This window comes from Hemibagrus wyckioides, linkage group LG05 (genome assembly GCF_019097595.1).
Source record: "Hemibagrus wyckioides isolate EC202008001 linkage group LG05, SWU_Hwy_1.0, whole genome shotgun sequence".
Classification (NCBI taxonomy): Eukaryota; Metazoa; Chordata; class Actinopteri; order Siluriformes; family Bagridae; genus Hemibagrus; species Hemibagrus wyckioides.
In genome coordinates, this window is record NC_080714.1 from 4,453,461 (window position 1) to 4,471,589 (window position 18,129).

At 45.0% G+C, this 18,129-nt stretch overlaps 13 non-coding genes across 13 annotated transcripts; 7 read left to right on the forward strand and 6 right to left on the reverse strand.

Annotated features, from left to right (window-relative positions):
* Positions 1–1,309: 1,309 nt before the first annotated feature.
* On the reverse strand, positions 1,310–1,382 carry trnaa-agc (transfer RNA alanine (anticodon AGC)). Its single transcript has one exon. It is a non-coding gene; the product is annotated as a tRNA-Ala (tRNA).
* A 373-nt stretch (positions 1,383–1,755) lies between these two features.
* Positions 1,756–1,828, forward strand: trnaf-gaa (transfer RNA phenylalanine (anticodon GAA)). Its single transcript has one exon. It is a non-coding gene; the product is annotated as a tRNA-Phe (tRNA).
* Positions 1,829–2,085: 257 nt separating this feature from the next.
* trnas-gcu (transfer RNA serine (anticodon GCU)) lies at positions 2,086–2,167 on the forward strand. Its single transcript has one exon. It is a non-coding gene; the product is annotated as a tRNA-Ser (tRNA).
* Positions 2,168–3,267: 1,100 nt separating this feature from the next.
* trnal-aag (transfer RNA leucine (anticodon AAG)) lies at positions 3,268–3,349 on the forward strand. Its single transcript has one exon. It is a non-coding gene; the product is annotated as a tRNA-Leu (tRNA).
* A 2,007-nt stretch (positions 3,350–5,356) lies between these two features.
* On the reverse strand, positions 5,357–5,429 carry trnaa-agc (transfer RNA alanine (anticodon AGC)). Its single transcript has one exon. It is a non-coding gene; the product is annotated as a tRNA-Ala (tRNA).
* Positions 5,430–6,883: 1,454 nt separating this feature from the next.
* Positions 6,884–6,956, reverse strand: trnaa-agc (transfer RNA alanine (anticodon AGC)). The gene has a single exon. It is a non-coding gene; the product is annotated as a tRNA-Ala (tRNA).
* A 1,850-nt stretch (positions 6,957–8,806) lies between these two features.
* trnal-aag (transfer RNA leucine (anticodon AAG)) lies at positions 8,807–8,885 on the forward strand. Its single transcript has one exon. It is a non-coding gene; the product is annotated as a tRNA-Leu (tRNA).
* Positions 8,886–10,882: 1,997 nt separating this feature from the next.
* trnaa-agc (transfer RNA alanine (anticodon AGC)) lies at positions 10,883–10,955 on the reverse strand. The gene has a single exon. It is a non-coding gene; the product is annotated as a tRNA-Ala (tRNA).
* Positions 10,956–12,861: 1,906 nt separating this feature from the next.
* Positions 12,862–12,934, forward strand: trnaf-gaa (transfer RNA phenylalanine (anticodon GAA)). The gene has a single exon. It is a non-coding gene; the product is annotated as a tRNA-Phe (tRNA).
* A 257-nt stretch (positions 12,935–13,191) lies between these two features.
* trnas-gcu (transfer RNA serine (anticodon GCU)) lies at positions 13,192–13,273 on the forward strand. The gene has a single exon. It is a non-coding gene; the product is annotated as a tRNA-Ser (tRNA).
* Positions 13,274–14,373: 1,100 nt separating this feature from the next.
* trnal-aag (transfer RNA leucine (anticodon AAG)) lies at positions 14,374–14,455 on the forward strand. Its single transcript has one exon. It is a non-coding gene; the product is annotated as a tRNA-Leu (tRNA).
* A 2,047-nt stretch (positions 14,456–16,502) lies between these two features.
* trnaa-agc (transfer RNA alanine (anticodon AGC)) lies at positions 16,503–16,575 on the reverse strand. The gene has a single exon. It is a non-coding gene; the product is annotated as a tRNA-Ala (tRNA).
* Positions 16,576–18,041: 1,466 nt separating this feature from the next.
* Positions 18,042–18,114, reverse strand: trnaa-agc (transfer RNA alanine (anticodon AGC)). Its single transcript has one exon. It is a non-coding gene; the product is annotated as a tRNA-Ala (tRNA).
* Positions 18,115–18,129: the final 15 nt, after the last annotated feature.

Below are 18,129 nucleotides of genomic sequence, written 5' to 3' on the forward strand. Positions count from 1 at the left end.
GGTGGCATTCAGCCGCTGCTGTGTTCACACTCCACAATGGATCGGCGACAGTAGGTTACACGCTGCATGACTTCACAACAGGAAGAATCGCCCACATCTCTGTCTGGAACACAAACTACGTTTCACAACCGAACGTATGCGAGAAATAATAAGGAACCGAATCAGAGTTCTCACGCGAGATTGGAAATGGAAACCTGCCAAAGGGCCAGTGAGAGTAACAAGGATTGCACATTGGGCAGAACGCAGACACTAACTGGAGAATGCGGGCATCGATCCTGCTACCATTCACATGCTAAGCGAGCGCCCTACCAGTTGAGCTAAGGGCCCTCAGCAAGCACAAGGGCTCAGTGGATTTCACCGGGTAGATTCAACCTAGACCTAGAAGTTCTGAAGACGTCCCCTTGTTGGAAAACTCTCCAGTTACAGCTTTTCTGCCCTAAAGATGCTTTGTTTAGATGGAAATAATATTAACTGGAGAATGCGGGCATCTATCCCGCTACCTCTCGCATGCTAAGCGAGCACTCTACCGTTTGCGCTAATTCCCCTTTATCAACACTAGAGGTCAGTACATTCCAGCGGGGTACTGACCGGTGCAGTATAGAGACAAGGGTTTTCAGCATTTCTTTCAAATAAAATTGAGTTTCATGTGAAAAATGAATATTTAGAAGGTAGAGGGACGTTAAATTGCAGCATCTCATTCTCTCTCCCTCTGTCTCTCTCTCTCTCTCTCTCTCTCACTCACTCTCTCTCTCCCATTTAACAAGACAAAAAAAGTTTTATGAGTGTAGACTTATAAGCCCTGAAGACTTCCCCTTGTTGGAAAACTACAGCTTTTCACTTTCCTGACTCTTACACAGTGTGAACACTGGAGACTCCTTCCAGTGTAGTAAAATACAATAATAAAGTGATAATATGTTCAGAAACAGAGTTTTAGCGTTCTCACCTAAAGAAGCTACTAATTTTTTTCTTTTTAAAGCTACTCCCAACCATCTTGGCGGGGATATTTGCTTGTTGATATAGCTTGTTAATTGAGAAATTTCAGTATATAATATGCCCTAAAGATTTGTTGTTTGGACAGAAACAATGTTAACTGGAGAATGCGGGCATCGATCGCGCTACCTCTCGCATGCTAAGCGAGCGCTCTCCCATTTGAGCTAATTCCCCTCAACAAAAGACAGGGCTCAGTAGATTCGACCGGGTAGATTCCGCCTAGTCGTAGACGTTCTGAAGACGTCCCCTTGTTGGAAAATTCTCCAGTTACAGCTTTTCTGCCCTAAAGATGCTTTGTTTAGAAGGAAATAACATTAACTGGAGAATGCGGGCATCGATCCCGCTACCTCTCGCATGCTAAGCGAGCGCTCTACCATTTGAGCTAATTCCCCTTAAGCAACCCTAGAGGTCAGTACATTCCAGCGGGGTACTGACAAGTGGCGTATAGAGACAATGGTTTTCAGCATTTCTTACAAATAAAATTGAGTTTCATGTGAAAAATTAATATTCAGAAGGTACAAGGACGTTACATTACAGCATCTCACTCTGTTAGGCGTGTTAGTCGCAAGGCAGCCCATTTGTAGTGCCCGTGCCAGGCTTCCTCCTTGTCTGGCCGAATGACTCGGCCATCTTCTTACCACGCACGCGTAACCCCACCGGCGCCCTCGGGTAGCCTGGGATTTGAGTGGCGTAAGGCTCCCATGCCTTCTGTCGTGCTGACAAAAACGTGCTCGCTCACACATACCGGAGCGCCCTGGCAGAGGTGCCGAAATAGCTCAGTTGGGAGAGCGTTAGACTGAAGATCTAAAGGTCCCTGGTTCGATCCCGGGTTTCGGCAGCTGGCGGCAGAGTAGTCCGCCTGCGCGGACTTATGCCTCAGACTTGAAAACAGCAAAACGTGGAAATCAGATCCCCTGGTCGGAGACGAGAGCAAAAAACTCGGATGCTCCAGGACTCTTGGGTTCTTGAACGCTTAGCCTGCACCCTTCAGTTTACGTGACTGCGGTCTTCAATCATTGGCAAGGCAGCCCCCTAGCCCGCACGCCATTAGAAAACCCCTGCTTTTGACAAGGCGCCTTGGAAGCCCTGTCACCCGACGAGGTGGCCGAGAGGTTAAGGCGATGGACTGCTAATCCATTGTGCTCTGCACGCGTGGGTTCGAGTCCCACCCTCGTCGCGCGTGTTCTTCCCCTTTACCGCTATGCGCCCGGGTTTGTTGCAAGCCGACTGCTTCGGACCTGGCCCATGAGATGGAGTGAGAATAGTGAAAAGCTAGCGGTGGGTCTAATGCCGAGTTCACCCCGCACGATCTTAGCCCTGATTTTCAGTCGCTGGCAGGTTTTGCGAGATCGCGATCCCGCAATATCCAAGGCAAATCGGAGCTCGTGCACGCGAGTGACGATGGCGCAGTCTGAATTACCAAAGACGCGATCCGAGACAATCGCCGAAGCGTGGCAGATGCCCCTGAAATACCTGTCGGCGACTTATAATCCTGCAGTGTGAAAGGAGTTCTGAGGGACAAATACATTGGCGATGACCTACAGCCAATGAGAGAACAAGATACAGGGCAGCGGGAAGTTCGGGGAGGAGTTATAGACCACTATACCAGCAAGCACGGCTTCGGTTGGAGCACAATATTATAGGTTATTAGAGTGTATATGTTTTTATCAGAGAAAAATGTCTTAAGTATAGTTATATCAGAACAAATAAGCTTTACAATTACATCAAACAGAAATAAAGCAGAAACATTTGCTTGACCAGCCGCACCGGCAACAGCACATTGCAATGTTAATCATTTCTTCAATTATGCAGAACGCACCATCCTTGTTCCCCGCACAGACCATTTGGATCGCGCAGGGGGTGCCATTTCCAGTCTCGCGTGAGAACTCTGAAATCACTTCTCGCGTGCGTTTGATTGTGAAACGCAGTTTGAGGACCAGAAGGACTTGTCTGCGATTCTTCCTATTGTGAAGTCATGCAGTGTGTAACCGTCTCATCGTGCAATGTGAACACCGCAGCAACTGAATGCTCCCCCAGACAGTCGTGCAGCGTGAAAACAACAGTGATCCGACTACTTTGAAAATCGCGCAGTGTGAACTCGGCATAAGTGTTTCCCAACCTTGGGCTGCATTCCTATGCTGGTTGGACACACATGCTGTAAGTTCATATGAGCAAGCCACCTCAACAGGAGGTGGAGGATATGGACAGCCAATCCACGTTTCAAAGCCCTTGTGGGTTTGGATCTTGCTGATCTCGGAAAGACCCTGCTCGCCTGTGGGTAGCGTGGCCGAGCGGTCCAAGGCGCTGGATTAAGGCTCCAGTCTCTTCGGGGGCGTGGGTTCGAATCCCACCGCTGCCAGGCTGACCTTTTGTTCTTAAGCAGAAGCGTTCCTTCCGCCCAAGGCTACAGGGGTGGCGGTTGGCCACGGGGCCTTAAGCCGAGACCAGTCGAGGTCAGTGACCTGCCGCGAGCCGAGGCCGCGCTCCCTCCTTTCTTGGGAATGGTTAGGTGTCTCCTGTAGAGCTGGTGAAGCGGAAGGCGTGTTAGTCGCACGGCAGCCCATTTGTGGTGCCCGTGCCAGGCTTCCTCCTTGTCTGGCCGAATGACTCGGCCATCTTCTTACCACGCGCGCGTAACCCCACCGGCGCCCTCGGTTAAGCACTGTTAACAAGCGTTAGGTGTCAGTAGATTCCAGTGTGGTATTGACCTGTGAAGTACAGAGACGAGGGTGTCCAGCATTTCTTGCTAATAAAATTGAGTTTAATTTGAAAAATGAATGTTTAAAAATTCACATTAACCAATGCTCATAATTCATGTTTTATTGTTTTGTTACATTAGTTCATATAACTCCAATATGTATGATTATTTAAGGTCAACATAAATGTATTTATGCGATTTGCTCTTTATTACATGCACAGACTTTTACTATTTTTTTTTTGGGGCTAAGTGTCCTGTGTTTTTGTGTTGTCTTTTTTGTATTTATTATTTTTGCACTGTCTTGTCGTTGCTTTGTTTGCACCTAGCTGCACACTTTTCACTTTATGTGGCTTGGACGAACTTTCGGCCCTAGCTTTGTGTTGTTCTTGTGTTTGATCTTCATGTTGTATGTTCATGTAGCACCAGGTCCTGGAGAAACGTTGTTTCATTTCACTATGTACTGCGTCTGTGTACTGTGTACACTATGTACTAACCATACGGAGGAGCTTTCTTTATTACTGGCCATGTTAAAAAAAACACCCAGCTGTTTGTTTGGTAAAAGAGCCAGATTCATGGATAATATACAACAGATATAAAAAAAAAAACTACAAATATTTTAAAATATTAAACCTTCAATGTATAAATGTGAAGAAAAAAAAAGAGAACAGTTCTAGCTGAAGAAAAGCAGCCCTAAATCATAATGCTAACACCACCATGCTGTACCATGGACATGGTGTTTATTTCATGGTGTGTGTTTTGTACCAAACATTTGGAATTATGGAATTATTCTTATTATTTGGTTCATTCAGGACACAGCCACATTCCCAATTAGAAAAGAGAGATTTTCCCCAAATTTTGTCCCTAAAATATTTCTTCTTTTTCATTTTTAAATTTGTAGATATATTTCCCAGTGACAACAAAAAATATCCGACATGTTTTATCTTGGTTTCTTATTTTACAAAACCTGCCCATTTAAAAGGGGTGTGTAGACTTTTTTATATCCACTGTATATTAAAAAAAACATAGGCTCAGTGATACAACAAAACATTTACAGAATACTGCAAGTGAAGGGTTTCATATTCTTAAAAAATCACAGCTTTCATATATAAAAAGATGATTGGATATACTGGTAAAGAAAGGCTGGTTTAGACTTCCATTTAACAAGACAAAACAACAGTTTTATGAGTGTAAACTCATCAGTCCTGATCACTTCCCCTTGTTGGAAAACTCTCCAGTTACAGTTTTTCCCACTCTTACTCTGGAGACCCCTTCCATATTAAAAACTTTATCTGTAGACAACATCCTGTGGTATAAATTTAAAAAATAAGTTATTTTAGTAAAAAGCAGAGTTTTAGCATACTCACCTAAGGATGCCACTACTTTTTTCCTTCTTAAACCTACCCCCAACCATCTTGGTTGAGTTATTTGCTTGTTGATTGAGAAATTTCAGTATATAACATGCCCTAAAGATTTGTTGTTTAGATGGAAACAATATTAACTAGAGGATCAAGCCCGCTACCATTTGAGCTAATTCCCTTCAACAAATACAAGGGCTCAGTAGAGTCCACCGAGACCTAGAAGTACTAAAGACATCCCCTTGTTGGAAAACTCTCCAGTTACAGCTTTTGTGCCCCAAAGATGCTTTGTTTAGAAGGAAATAACATTAACTGGAGAATGCGGGCATCGATCCCGCTACCTCTCGCATGCTAAGCGAGCGCTCTACCATTTGAGCTAATTCCCCCCTACCAGGGAGGACAAATTTTCCATGGCCCGAGGGTTCTCTGGATTGATAGGGGAAGCTAATTTTAGCTAGACTTATGCCGAGTTCACACTGCACGATTTTCAAAGCGGTCAGATCATGGCTGTTTTCACACTGCACGACTATCTAGGGTGGCATTCAGCCGCTGCTGTGTTCACACTCCACAATGGATCGGCGACAGTAGGTTACACGCTGCATGACTTCACAACAGGAAGAATCGCCCACATCTCTGTCTGGAACACAAACTACGTTTCACAACCGAACGTATGCGAGAAATAATAAGGAACCGAATCAGAGTTCTCACGCGAGATTGGAAATGGAAACCTGCCAAAGGGCCAGTGAGAGTAACAAGGATTGCACATTGGGCAGAACGCAGACACTAACTGGAGAATGCGGGCATCGATCCTGCTACCATTCACATGCTAAGCGAGCGCCCTACCAGTTGAGCTAAGGGCCCTCAGCAAGCACAAGGGCTCAGTGGATTTCACCGGGTAGATTCAACCTAGACCTAGAAGTTCTGAAGACGTCCCCTTGTTGGAAAACTCTCCAGTTACAGCTTTTCTGCCCTAAAGATGCTTTGTTTAGATGGAAATAATATTAACTGGAGAATGCGGGCATCTATCCCGCTACCTCTCGCATGCTAAGCGAGCACTCTACCGTTTGCGCTAATTCCCCTTTATCAACACTAGAGGTCAGTACATTCCAGCGGGGTACTGACCGGTGCAGTATAGAGACAAGGGTTTTCAGCATTTCTTTCAAATAAAATTGAGTTTCATGTGAAAAATGAATATTTAGAAGGTAGAGGGACGTTAAATTGCAGCATCTCATTCTCTCTCCCTCTGTCTCTCTCTCTCTCTCTCTCACTCACTCTCTCTCTCCCATTTAACAAGACAAAAAAAGTTTTATGAGTGTAGACTTATAAGCCCTGAAGACTTCCCCTTGTTGGAAAACTACAGCTTTTCACTTTCCTGACTCTTACACAGTGTGAACACTGGAGACTCCTTCCAGTGTAGTAAAATACAATAATAAAGTGATAATATGTTCAGAAACAGAGTTTTAGCGTTCTCACCTAAAGAAGCTACTAATTTTTTTCTTTTTAAAGCTACTCCCAACCATCTTGGCGGGGATATTTGCTTGTTGATATAGCTTGTTAATTGAGAAATTTCAGTATATAATATGCCCTAAAGATTTGTTGTTTGGACAGAAACAATGTTAACTGGAGAATGCGGGCATCGATCGCGCTACCTCTCGCATGCTAAGCGAGCGCTCTCCCATTTGAGCTAATTCCCCTCAACAAAAGACAGGGCTCAGTAGATTCGACCGGGTAGATTCCGCCTAGTCGTAGACGTTCTGAAGACGTCCCCTTGTTGGAAAATTCTCCAGTTACAGCTTTTTCTGCCCTAAAGATGCTTTGTTTAGAAGGAAATAACATTAACTGGAGAATGCGGGCATCGATCCCGCTACCTCTCGCATGCTAAGCGAGCGCTCTACCATTTGAGCTAATTCCCCTTAAGCAACCCTAGAGGTCAGTACATTCCAGCGGGGTACTGACAAGTGGCGTATAGAGACAATGGTTTTCAGCATTTCTTACAAATAAAATTGAGTTTCATGTGAAAAATTAATATTCAGAAGGTACAAGGACGTTACATTACAGCATCTCACTCTGTTAGGCGTGTTAGTCGCAAGGCAGCCCATTTGTAGTGCCCGTGCCAGGCTTCCTCCTTGTCTGGCCGAATGACTCGGCCATCTTCTTACCACGCACGCGTAACCCCACCGGCGCCCTCGGGTAGCCTGGGATTTGAGTGGCGTAAGGCTCCCATGCCTTCTGTCGTGCTGACAAAAACGTGCTCGCTCACACATACCGGAGCGCCCTGGCAGAGGTGCCGAAATAGCTCAGTTGGGAGAGCGTTAGACTGAAGATCTAAAGAGTCTATCTAGAGTAGTCCGCCTGCGCGGACTTATGCCTCAGACTTGAAAACAGCAAAACGTGGAAATCAGATCCCCTGGTCGGAGACGAGAGCAAAAAACTCGGATGCTCCAGGACTCTTGGGTTCTTGAACGCTTAGCCTGCACCCTTCAGTTTACGTGACTGCGGTCTTCAATCATTGGCAAGGCAGCCCCCTAGCCCGCACGCCATTAGAAAACCCCTGCTTTTGACAAGGCGCCTTGGAAGCCCTGTCACCCGACGAGGTGGCCGAGAGGTTAAGGCGATGGACTGCTAATCCATTGTGCTCTGCACGCTGGGTTCGAGTCCCACCCTCGTCGCAGCGTGTTCTTCCCCTTTACCGCTATGCGCCCGGTTTGTTGCAAGCCGACTGCTTCGGACCTGGCCCATGAGATGGAGTGAGAATAGTGAAAAGCTAGCGGTGGGTCTAATGCCGAGTTCACCCCGCACGATCTTAGCCCTGATTTTCAGTCGCTGGCAGGTTTTGGGAGATCGCGATCCCGCAATATCCAAGGCAAATCGGAGCTCGTGCACGCGAGTGACGATGGCGCAGTCTGAATTACCAAAGACGCGATCCGAGACAATCGCCGGCGTGGCAGATGCCCTGAAATACCTGTCGGCGACTTATAATCCTGCAGTGTGAAAGGAGTTCTGAGGGGACAAATACATTGGCGATGACCTACAGCCAATGAGAGAACAAGATACAGGGCAGCGGGAAGTTCGGGAGGAGTTATAGACCACTATACCAGCAAGCACGGCTTCGTTGGAGCACAATATTATAGGTTATTAGAGTGTATATGTTTTTATCAGAGAAAAATGTCTTAAGTATAGTTATATCAGAACAAATAAGCTTTACAATTACATCAAACAGAAATAAAGCAGAAACATTTGCTTGACCAGCCGCACCGGCAACAGCACATTGCAATGTTAATCATTTCTTCAATTATGCAGAACGCACCATCCTTGTTCCCCGCACAGACCATTTGGATCGCGCAGGGGGTGCCATTTCCAGTCTCGCGTGAGAACTCTGAAATCACTTCTCGCGTGCGCTTGATTGTGAAACGCAGTTTGAGGACCAGAAGGACTTGTCTGCGATTCTTCCTATTGTGAAGTCATGCAGTGTGTAACCGTCTCATCGTGCAATGTGAACACCGCAGCAACTGAATGCTCCCAGACAGTCGTGCAGCGTGAAAACAACAGTGATCCGACTACTTTGAAAATCGCGCAGTGTGAACTCGGCATAAGTGTTTCCCAACCTTGGGCTGCATTCCTATGCTGGTTGGACACACATGCTGTAAGTTCATATGAGCAAGCCACCTCAACAGGAGGTGGAGGATATGGACAGCCAATCCACGCTTCAAAGCCCTTGTGGGTTTGGATCTTGCTGATCTCGGAAAGACCCTGCTCGCCTGTGGGTAGCGTGGCCGAGCGGTCCAAGGCGCTGGATTAAGGCTCCAGTCTCTTCGGGCGTGGGTTCAATCCCACCGCTGCCAGGCTGACCTTTGTTCTTAAGCAGAAGCGTTCCTTCCGCCCAAGGCTACAGGGGTGGCGGTTGGCCACGGGCCTTAAGCCGAGACCAGTCGAGGTCAGTGACCTGCCGCGAGCCGAGGCCGCGCTCCCTCCTTTCTTGGGAATGGTTAGGTGTCTCCTGTAGAGCTGGTGAAGCGGAAGGCGTGTTAGTCGCACGGCAGCCCATTTGTGGTGCCCGTGCCAGGCTTCCTCCTTGTCTGGCCGAATGACTCGGCCATCTTCTTACCACGCGCGTAACCCCACCGGCGCCCTCGGTTAAGCACTGTTAACAAGCGTTAGGTGTCAGTAGATTCCAGTGTGGTATTGACCTGTGAAGTACAGAGACGAGGGTGTCCAGCATTTCTTGCTAATAAAATTGAGTTTAATTTGAAAATGAATGTTTAAAAATTCACATTAACCAATGCTCATAATTCATGTTTTATTGTTTTGTTACATTAGTTCATATAACTCCAATATGTATGATTATTTAAGGTCAACATAAATGTATTTATGCGATTTGCTCTTTATTACATGCACAGACTTTTACTATTTTTTTTTTTTTGGGGCTAAGTGTCCTGTGTTTTTGTGTTGTCTTTTTGTATTTATTATTTTTGCACTGTCGTGTCGTTGCATTGTTTGCACCTAGCTGCACACTTTTCACTTTATGTGGCTTGGACGAACTTTCGGCCCTAGCTTTGTGTTGTTCTTGTGTTTGATCTTCATGTTGTATGTTCATGTAGCACCAGGTCCTGGAGAAACGTTGTTTCATTTCACTCTGTACTGCATGCCTGTGTACTGTGTACACTATGTACTAACCATACGGAGGAGCTTTCTTTATTACTGGCCATGTTAAAAAAACCCAGCTGTTTGTTTGGTAAAAGAGCCAGATTCATGGATAATATACAACAGATATAAAAAAAAACTACAAATATTTTAAAATATTAAACCTTCAATGTATAAATGTGAAGAAAAAAAAAGAGAACAGTTCTAGCTGAAGAAAAGCAGCCCTAAATCATAATGCTAACACCACCATGCTGTACCATGGACATGGTGTTTATTTCATGGTGTGTGTTTTGTACCAAACATTTGGAATTATGGAATTATTCTTATTATTTGGTTCATTCAGGACACAGCCACATTCCCAATTAGAAAAGAGAGATTTTCCCCAAATTTTGTCCCTAAAATATTTCTTCTTTTTCATTTTTAAATTTGTAGATATATTTCCCAGTGACAACAAAAAATATCCGACATGTTTTATCTTGGTTTCTTATTTTACAAAACCTGCCCATTTAAAAGGGGTGTGTAGACTTTTTATATCCACTGTATATTAAAAAAACATAGGCTCAGTGATACAACAAAACATTTACAGAATACTGCAAGTGAAGGGTTTCATATTCTTAAAAATCACAGCTTTCATATATAAAAAGATGATTGGATATACTGGTAAAGAAAGGCTGGTTTAGACTTCCATTTAACAAGACAAAACAACAGTTTTATGAGTGTAAACTCATCAGTCCTGATCACTTCCCCTTGTTGGAAAACTCTCCAGTTACAGTTTTTCCCACTCTTACTCTGGAGACCCCTTCCATATTAAAAACTTTATCTGTAGACAACATCCTGTGGTATAAATTTAAAAATAAGTTATTTTAGTAAAAAGCAGAGTTTTAGCATACTCACCTAAGGATGCCACTACTTTTTCCTTCTTAAACCTACCCCCAACCATCTTGGTTGAGTTATTTGCTTGTTGATTGAGAAATTTCAGTATATAACATGCTCCTAAAGATTTGTTGTTTAGATGGAAACAATATTAACTAGAGGATCAAGCCCGCTACCATTTGAGCTAATTCCCTTCAACAAATACAAGGGCTCAGTAGAGTCCACCGAGACCTAGAAGTACTAAAGACATCCCCTTTTTGGAAAACTCTCCAGTTACAGCTTTTGTGCCCCAAAGATGCTTTGTTTAGAAGGAAATAACATTAACTGGAGAATGCGGGCATCGATCCCGCTACCTCTCGCATGCTAAGCGAGCGCTCTACCATTTGAGCTAATTCCCCCCTACCAGGGAGGACAAATTTTCCATGGCCCGAGGGTTCTCTGGATTGATAGGGGAAGCTAATTTTAGCTAGACTTATGCCGAGTTTCACACTGCACGATTTTCAAAGCGGTCAGATCATGGCTGTTTTCACACTGCACGACTATCTAGGGTGGCATTCAGGCCGCTGCTGTGTTCACACTCCACAATGGATCGGGCGACAGTAGTTTACACGCTGCATGACTGCACAACAGGAAGAATCGCCCACATCTCTGTCTGGAACACAAACTACGTTTCACAACCGAACGTATGCGAGAAATAATAAGGAACCGAATCAGAGTTCTCACGCGAGATTGGAAATGGAAACCTGCCAAAGGGCCAGTGAGAGTAACAAGGATTGCACATTGGGCAGAACGCAGACACTAACTGGAGAATGCGGGCATCGATCCTGCTACCATTCACATGCTAAGCGAGCGCCCTACCAGTTGAGCTAAGGGCCCTCAGCAAGCACAAGGGCTCAGTGGATTTCACCGGGTAGATTCAACCTAGACCTAGAAGTTCTGAAGACGTCCCCTTGTTAGAAAACTCTCCAGTTACAGCTTTTCTGCCCCTAAAGATGCTTTGTTTAGATGGAAATAATATTAACTGGAGAATGCGGGCATCTATCCCGCTTACCTCTCGCATGCTAAGCGAGCACTCTACCGCTTTTGCGCTAATTCCCCTTTATCAACACTAGAGGTCAGTACATTCCAGCGGGGGTACTGACCGGTGCAGTATAGAGACAAGGGTTTTCAGCATTTCTTTCAAATAAAATTGAGTTTCATGTGAAAAATGAATATTTAGAAGGTAGAGGGACGTTAAATTGCAGCATCTCATTCTCTCTCCCTCTGTCTCTCTCTCTCTCTCTCTCACTCACTCTCTCTCTCCCATTTAACAAGACAAAAAAGTTTTATGAGTGTAGACTTATAAGCCCTGAAGACTTCCCCTTGTTGGAAAACTACAGCTTTTCACTTTCCTGACTCTTACACAGTGTGAACACTGGAGACTCCTTCCAGTGTAGTAAAATACAATAATAAAGTGATAATATGTTCAGAAACAGAGTTTTAGCGTTCTCACCTAAAGAAGCTACAAATTTTTTTCTTTTTAAAGCTACTCCCAACCATCTTGGCGGGGATATTTGCTTGTTGATATAGCTTGTTAATTGAGAAATTTCAGTATATAATATGCCCTAAAGATTTGTTGTTTGGACAGAAACAATGTTAACTGGAGAATGCGGGCATCGATCGCGCTACCTCTCGCATGCTAAGCGAGCGCTCTCCCATTTGAGCTAATTCCCCTCAACAAAAGACAGGGCTCAGTAGATTCGACCGGGTAGATTCCGCCTAGTCGTAGACGTTCTGAAGACGTCCCCTTGTTGGAAAATTCTCCAGTTACAGCTTTTCTGCCCTAAAGATGCTTTGTTTAGAAGGAAATAACATTAACTGGAGAATGCAGGCATCGATCCCGCTACCTCTCGCATGCTAAGCGAGCGCTCTACCATTTGAGCTAATTCCCCTTAAGCAACCCTAGAGGTCAGTACATTCCAGCGGGGTACTGACAAGTGGCGTATAGAGACAATGGTTTTCAGCATTTCTTACAAATAAAATTGAGTTTCATGTGAAAAATTAATATTCAGAAGGTACAAGGACGTTACATTACAGCATCTCACTCTGTTAGGCGTGTTAGTCGCAAGGCAGCCCATTTGTAGTGCCCGTGCCAGGCTTCCTCCTTGTCTGGCCGAATGACTCGGCCATCTTCTTACCACGCACGCGTAACCCCACTGGCGCCCTCGGGTAGCCTGGGATTTGAGTGGCGTAAGGCTCCCATGCCTTCTGTCGTGCTGACAAAAACGTGCTCGCTCACACATACCGGAGCGCCCTGGCAGAGGTGCCGAAATAGCTCAGTTGGGGAGGCGTTAGACTGAAGATCTAAAGGTCCCTGGTTCGATCCCGGGTTTCGGCAGCTGGCGGCAGAGTAGTCCGCCTGCGCGGACTTATGCCTCAGACTTGAAAACAGCAAAACGTGGAAATCAGATCCCCTGGTCGGAGACGAGAGCAAAAAACTCGGATGCTCCAGGACTCTTGGGTTCTTGAACGCTTAGCCTGCACCCTTCAGTTTACGTGACTGCGCTCTCCAATCCTTGCCCAGCCAGCGCCCTAGCCCGCACGCCATTAGAAAACCCCTGCTTTTGACAAGGCGCCTTGGAAGCCCTGTCACCCGACGAGGTGGCCGAGAGGTTAAGGCGATGGACTGCTAATCCATTGTGCTCTGCACGCGTGGGTTCGAGTCCCACCCTCGTCGCGCGTGTTCTTCCCCTTTACCGCTATGCGCCCGGGTTTGTTGCAAGCCGACTGCTTCGGACCTGGCCCATGAGATGGAGTGAGAATAGTGAAAAGCTAGCGGTGGGTCTAATGCCGAGTTCACCCCGCACGATCTTAGCCCTGATTTTCAGTCGCTGGCAGGTTTTGCGAGATCGCGATCCCGCAATATCCAAGGCAAATCGGAGCTCGTGCACGCGAGTGACGATGGCGCAGTCTGAATTACCAAAGACGCGATCCGAGACAATCGCCGAAGCGTGGCAGATGCCCCTGAAATACCTGTCGGCGACTTATAATCCTGCAGTGTGAAAGGAGTTCTGAGGGACAAATACATTGGCGATGACCTACAGCCAATGAGAGAACAAGATACAGGGCAGCGGGAAGTTCGGGGAGGAGTTATAGACCACTATACCAGCAAGCACGGCTTCGGTTGGAGCACAATATTATAGGTTATTAGAGTGTATATGTTTTTATCAGAGAAAAATGTCTTAAGTATAGTTATATCAGAACAAATAAGCTTTACAATTACATCAAACAGAAATAAAGCAGAAACATTTGCTTGACCAGCCGCACCGGCAACAGCACATTGCAATGTTAATCATTTCTTCAATTATGCAGAACGCACCATCCTTGTTCCCCGCACAGACCATTTGGATCGCGCAGGGGGTGCCATTTCCAGTCTCGCGTGAGAACTCTGAAATCACTTCTCACGTGCGTTTGATTGTGAAACGCAGTTTGAGGACCAGAAGGACTTGTCTGCGATTCTTCCTATTGTGAAGTCATGCAGTGTGTAACCGTCTCATCGTGCAATGTGAACACCGCAGCAACTGAATGCTCCCCCAGACAGTCGTGCAGCGTGAAAACAACAGTGATCCGACTACTTTGAAAATCGCGCAGTGTGAACTCGGCATAAGTGTTTCCCAACCTTGGGCTGCATTCCTATGCTGGTTGGACACACATGCTGTAAGTTCATATGAGCAAGCCACCTCAACAGGAGGTGGAGGATATGGACAGCCAATCCACGTTTCAAAGCCCTTGTGGGTTTGGATCTTGCTGATCTCGGAAAGACCCTGCTCGCCTGTGGGTAGCGTGGCCGAGCGGTCCAAGGCGCTGGATTAAGGCTCCAGTCTCTTCGGGGGCGTGGGTTCGAATCCCACCGCTGCCAGGCTGACCTTTTGTTCTTAAGCAGAAGCGTTCCTTCCGCCCAAGGCTACAGGGGTGGCGGTTGGCCACGGGGCCTTAAGCCGAGACCAGTCGAGGTCAGTGACCTGCCGCGAGCCGAGGCCGCGCTCCCTCCTTTCTTGGGAATGGTTAGGTGTCTCCTGTAGAGCTGGTGAAGCGGAAGGCGTGTTAGTCGCACGGCAGCCCATTTGTGGTGCCCGTGCCAGGCTTCCTCCTTGTCTGGCCGAATGACTCGGCCATCTTCTTACCACGCACGCGTAACCCCACCGGCGCCCTCGGTTAAGCACTGTTAACAAGCGTTAGGTGTCAGTAGATTCCAGTGTGGTATTGACCTGTGAAGTACAGAGACGAGGGTGTCCAGCATTTCTTGCTAATAAAATTGAGTTTAATTTGAAAAATGAATGTTTAAAAATTCACATTAACCAATGCTCATAATTCATGTTTTATTGTTTTGTTACATTAGTTCATATAACTCCAATATGTATGATTATTTAAGGTCAACATAAATGTATTTATGCGATTTGCTCTTTATTACATGCACAGACTTTTACTATTTCTTTTCAGCGCTAAGTGTCCTGTGTTTTTGTGTTGTCTTTTTTGTATTTATTATTTTTGCACTGTCTTGTCGTTGCTTTGTTTGCACCTAGCTGCACACTTTTCACTTTATGTGGCTTGGACGAACTTTCGGCCCTAGCTTTGTGTTGTTCTTGTGTTTGATCTTCATGTTGTATGTTCATGTAGCACCAGGTCCTGGAGAAACGTTGTTTCATTTCACTATGTACTGCGTCTGTGTACTGTGTACACTATGTACTAACCATACGGAGGAGCTTTCTTTATTACTGGCCATGTTAAAAAAAAAACCCAGCTGTTTGTTTGGTAAAAGAGCCAGATTCATGGATAATATACAACAGATATAAAAAAAAAACTACAAATATTTTAAAATATTAAACCTTCAATGTATAAATGTGAAGAAAAAAAAAGAGAACAGTTCTAGCTGAAGAAAAGCAGCCCTAAATCATAATGCTAACACCACCATGCTGTACCATGGACATGGTGTTTATTTCATGGTGTGTGTTTTGTACCAAACATTTGGAATTATGGAATTATTCTTATTATTTGGTTCATTCAGGACACAGCCACATTCCCAATTAGAAAAGAGAGATTTTCCCCAAATTTTGTCCCTAAAATATTTCTTCTTTTTCATTTTTAAATTTGTAGATATATTTCCCAGTGACAACAAAAAATATCCGACATGTTTTATCTTGGTTTCTTATTTTACAAAACCTGCCCATTTAAAAGGGGTGTGTAGACTTTTTTATATCCACTGTATATTAAAAAAAACATAGGCTCAGTGATACAACAAAACATTTACAGAATACTGCAAGTGAAGGGTTTCATATTCTTAAAAAATCACAGCTTTCATATATAAAAAGATGATTGGATATACTGGTAAAGAAAGGCTGGTTTAGACTTCCATTTAACAAGACAAAACAACAGTTTTATGAGTGTAAACTCATCAGTCCTGATCACTTCCCCTTGTTGGAAAACTCTCCAGTTACAGTTTTTCCCACTCTTACTCTGGAGACCCCTTCCATATTAAAAACTTTATCTGTAGACAACATCCTGTGGTATAAATTTAAAAAATAAGTTATTTTAGTAAAAAGCAGAGTTTTAGCATACTCACCTAAGGATGCCACTACTTTTTTTCCTTCTTAAACCTACCCCCAACCATCTTGGTTGAGTTATTTGCTTGTTGATTGAGAAATTTCAGTATATAACATGCCCTAAAGATTTGTTGTTTAGACGGAAACAATATTAACTAGAGGATCAAGCCCGCTACCTTTTGCATGCTAAGCAAGCACGCTACCATTTGAGCTAATTCCCTTCAACAAATACAAGGGCTCAGTAGAGTCCACCGGGTAGATTCCACCTAGACCTAGAAGTACTAAAGACATCCCCTTGTTGGAAAACTCTCCAGTTACAGCTTTTGTGCCCCAAAGATGCTTTGTTTAGAAGGAAATAACATTAACTGGAGAATGCGGGCATCGATCCCGCTACCTCTCGCATGCTAAGCGAGCGCTCTACCATTTGAGCTAATTCCCCCCTATCAGGGAGGACAAATTTTCCATGGCCCGAGGGTTCTCTGGATTGATAGGGGAAGCTAATTTTAGCTAGACTTATGCCGAGTTCACACTGCACGATTTTCAAAGCGGTCAGATCATGGCTGTTTTCACACTGCACGACTATCTAGGGTGGCATTCAGCCGCTGCTGTGTTCACACTCCACAATGGATCGGCGACAGTAGGTTACACGCTGCATGACTTCACAACAGGAAGAATCGCCCACATCTCTGTCTGGAACACAAACTACGTTTCACAACCGAACGTATGCGAGAAATAATAAGGAAATACACCGAATCAGAGTTCTCACGCGAGATTGGAAATGGAAACCTGCCAAAGGGCCAGTGAGAGTAACAAGGATTGCACATTGGGCAGAACGCAGACACTAACTGGAGAATGCGGGCATCGATCCTGCTACCATTCACATGCTAAGCGAGCGCCCTACCATTTGAGCTAAGGGCCCTCAGCAAGCACGAGGGCTCAGTGGATTTCACCGGGTAGATTCAACCTAGACCTAGAAGTTCTGAAGACGTCCCCTTGTTGGAAAACTCTCCAGTTACAGCTTTTCTGCCCTAAAGATGCTTTGTTTAGATGGAAATAATATTAACTGGAGAATGCGGGCATCTATCCCGCTACCTCTCGCATGCTAAGCGAGCACTCTACCGTTTGCGCTAATTCCCCTTTATCAACACTAGAGGTCAGTACATTCCAGCGGGGTACTGACCGGTGCAGTATAGAGACAAGGGTTTTCAGCATTTCTTTCAAATAAAATTGAGTTTCATGTGAAAAATGAATATTTAGAAGGTAGAGGGACGTTAAATTACAGCATCTCATTCTCTCTCCCTCTGTCTCTCTCTCTCTCTCTCTCTCTCTCTCTCTCACTCTCTCTCTCCCATTTAACAAGACAAAAAAAGTTTTATGAGTGTAGACTTATAAGCCCTGAAGACTTCCCCTTGTTGGAAAACTACAGCTTTTCACTTTCCTGACTCTTACACAGTGTGAACACTGGAGACTCCTTCCAGTGTAGTAAAATACAATAATAAAGTGATAATATGTTCAGAAACAGAGTTTTAGCGTTCTCACCTAAAGAAGCTACTAATTTTTTTCTTTTTAAAGCTACTCCCAACCATCTTGGCGGGGATATTTGCTTGTTGATATAGCTTGTTAATTGAGAAATTTCAGTATATAATATGCCCTAAAGATTTGTTGTTTGGACAGAAACAATGTTAACTGGAGAATGCGGGCATCGATCGCGCTACCTCTCGCATGCTAAGCGAGCGCTCTCCCATTTGAGCTAATTCCCCTCAACAAAAGACAGGGCTCAGTAGATTCGACCGGGTAGATTCCGCCTAGTCGTAGACGTTCTGAAGACGTCCCCTTGTTGGAAAATTCTCCAGTTACAGCTTTTCTGCCCTAAAGATGCTTTGTTTAGAAGGAAATAACATTAACTGGAGAATGCGGGCATCGATCCCGCTACCTCTCGCATGCTAAGCGAGCGCTCTACCATTTGAGCTAATTCCCCTTAAGCAACCCTAGA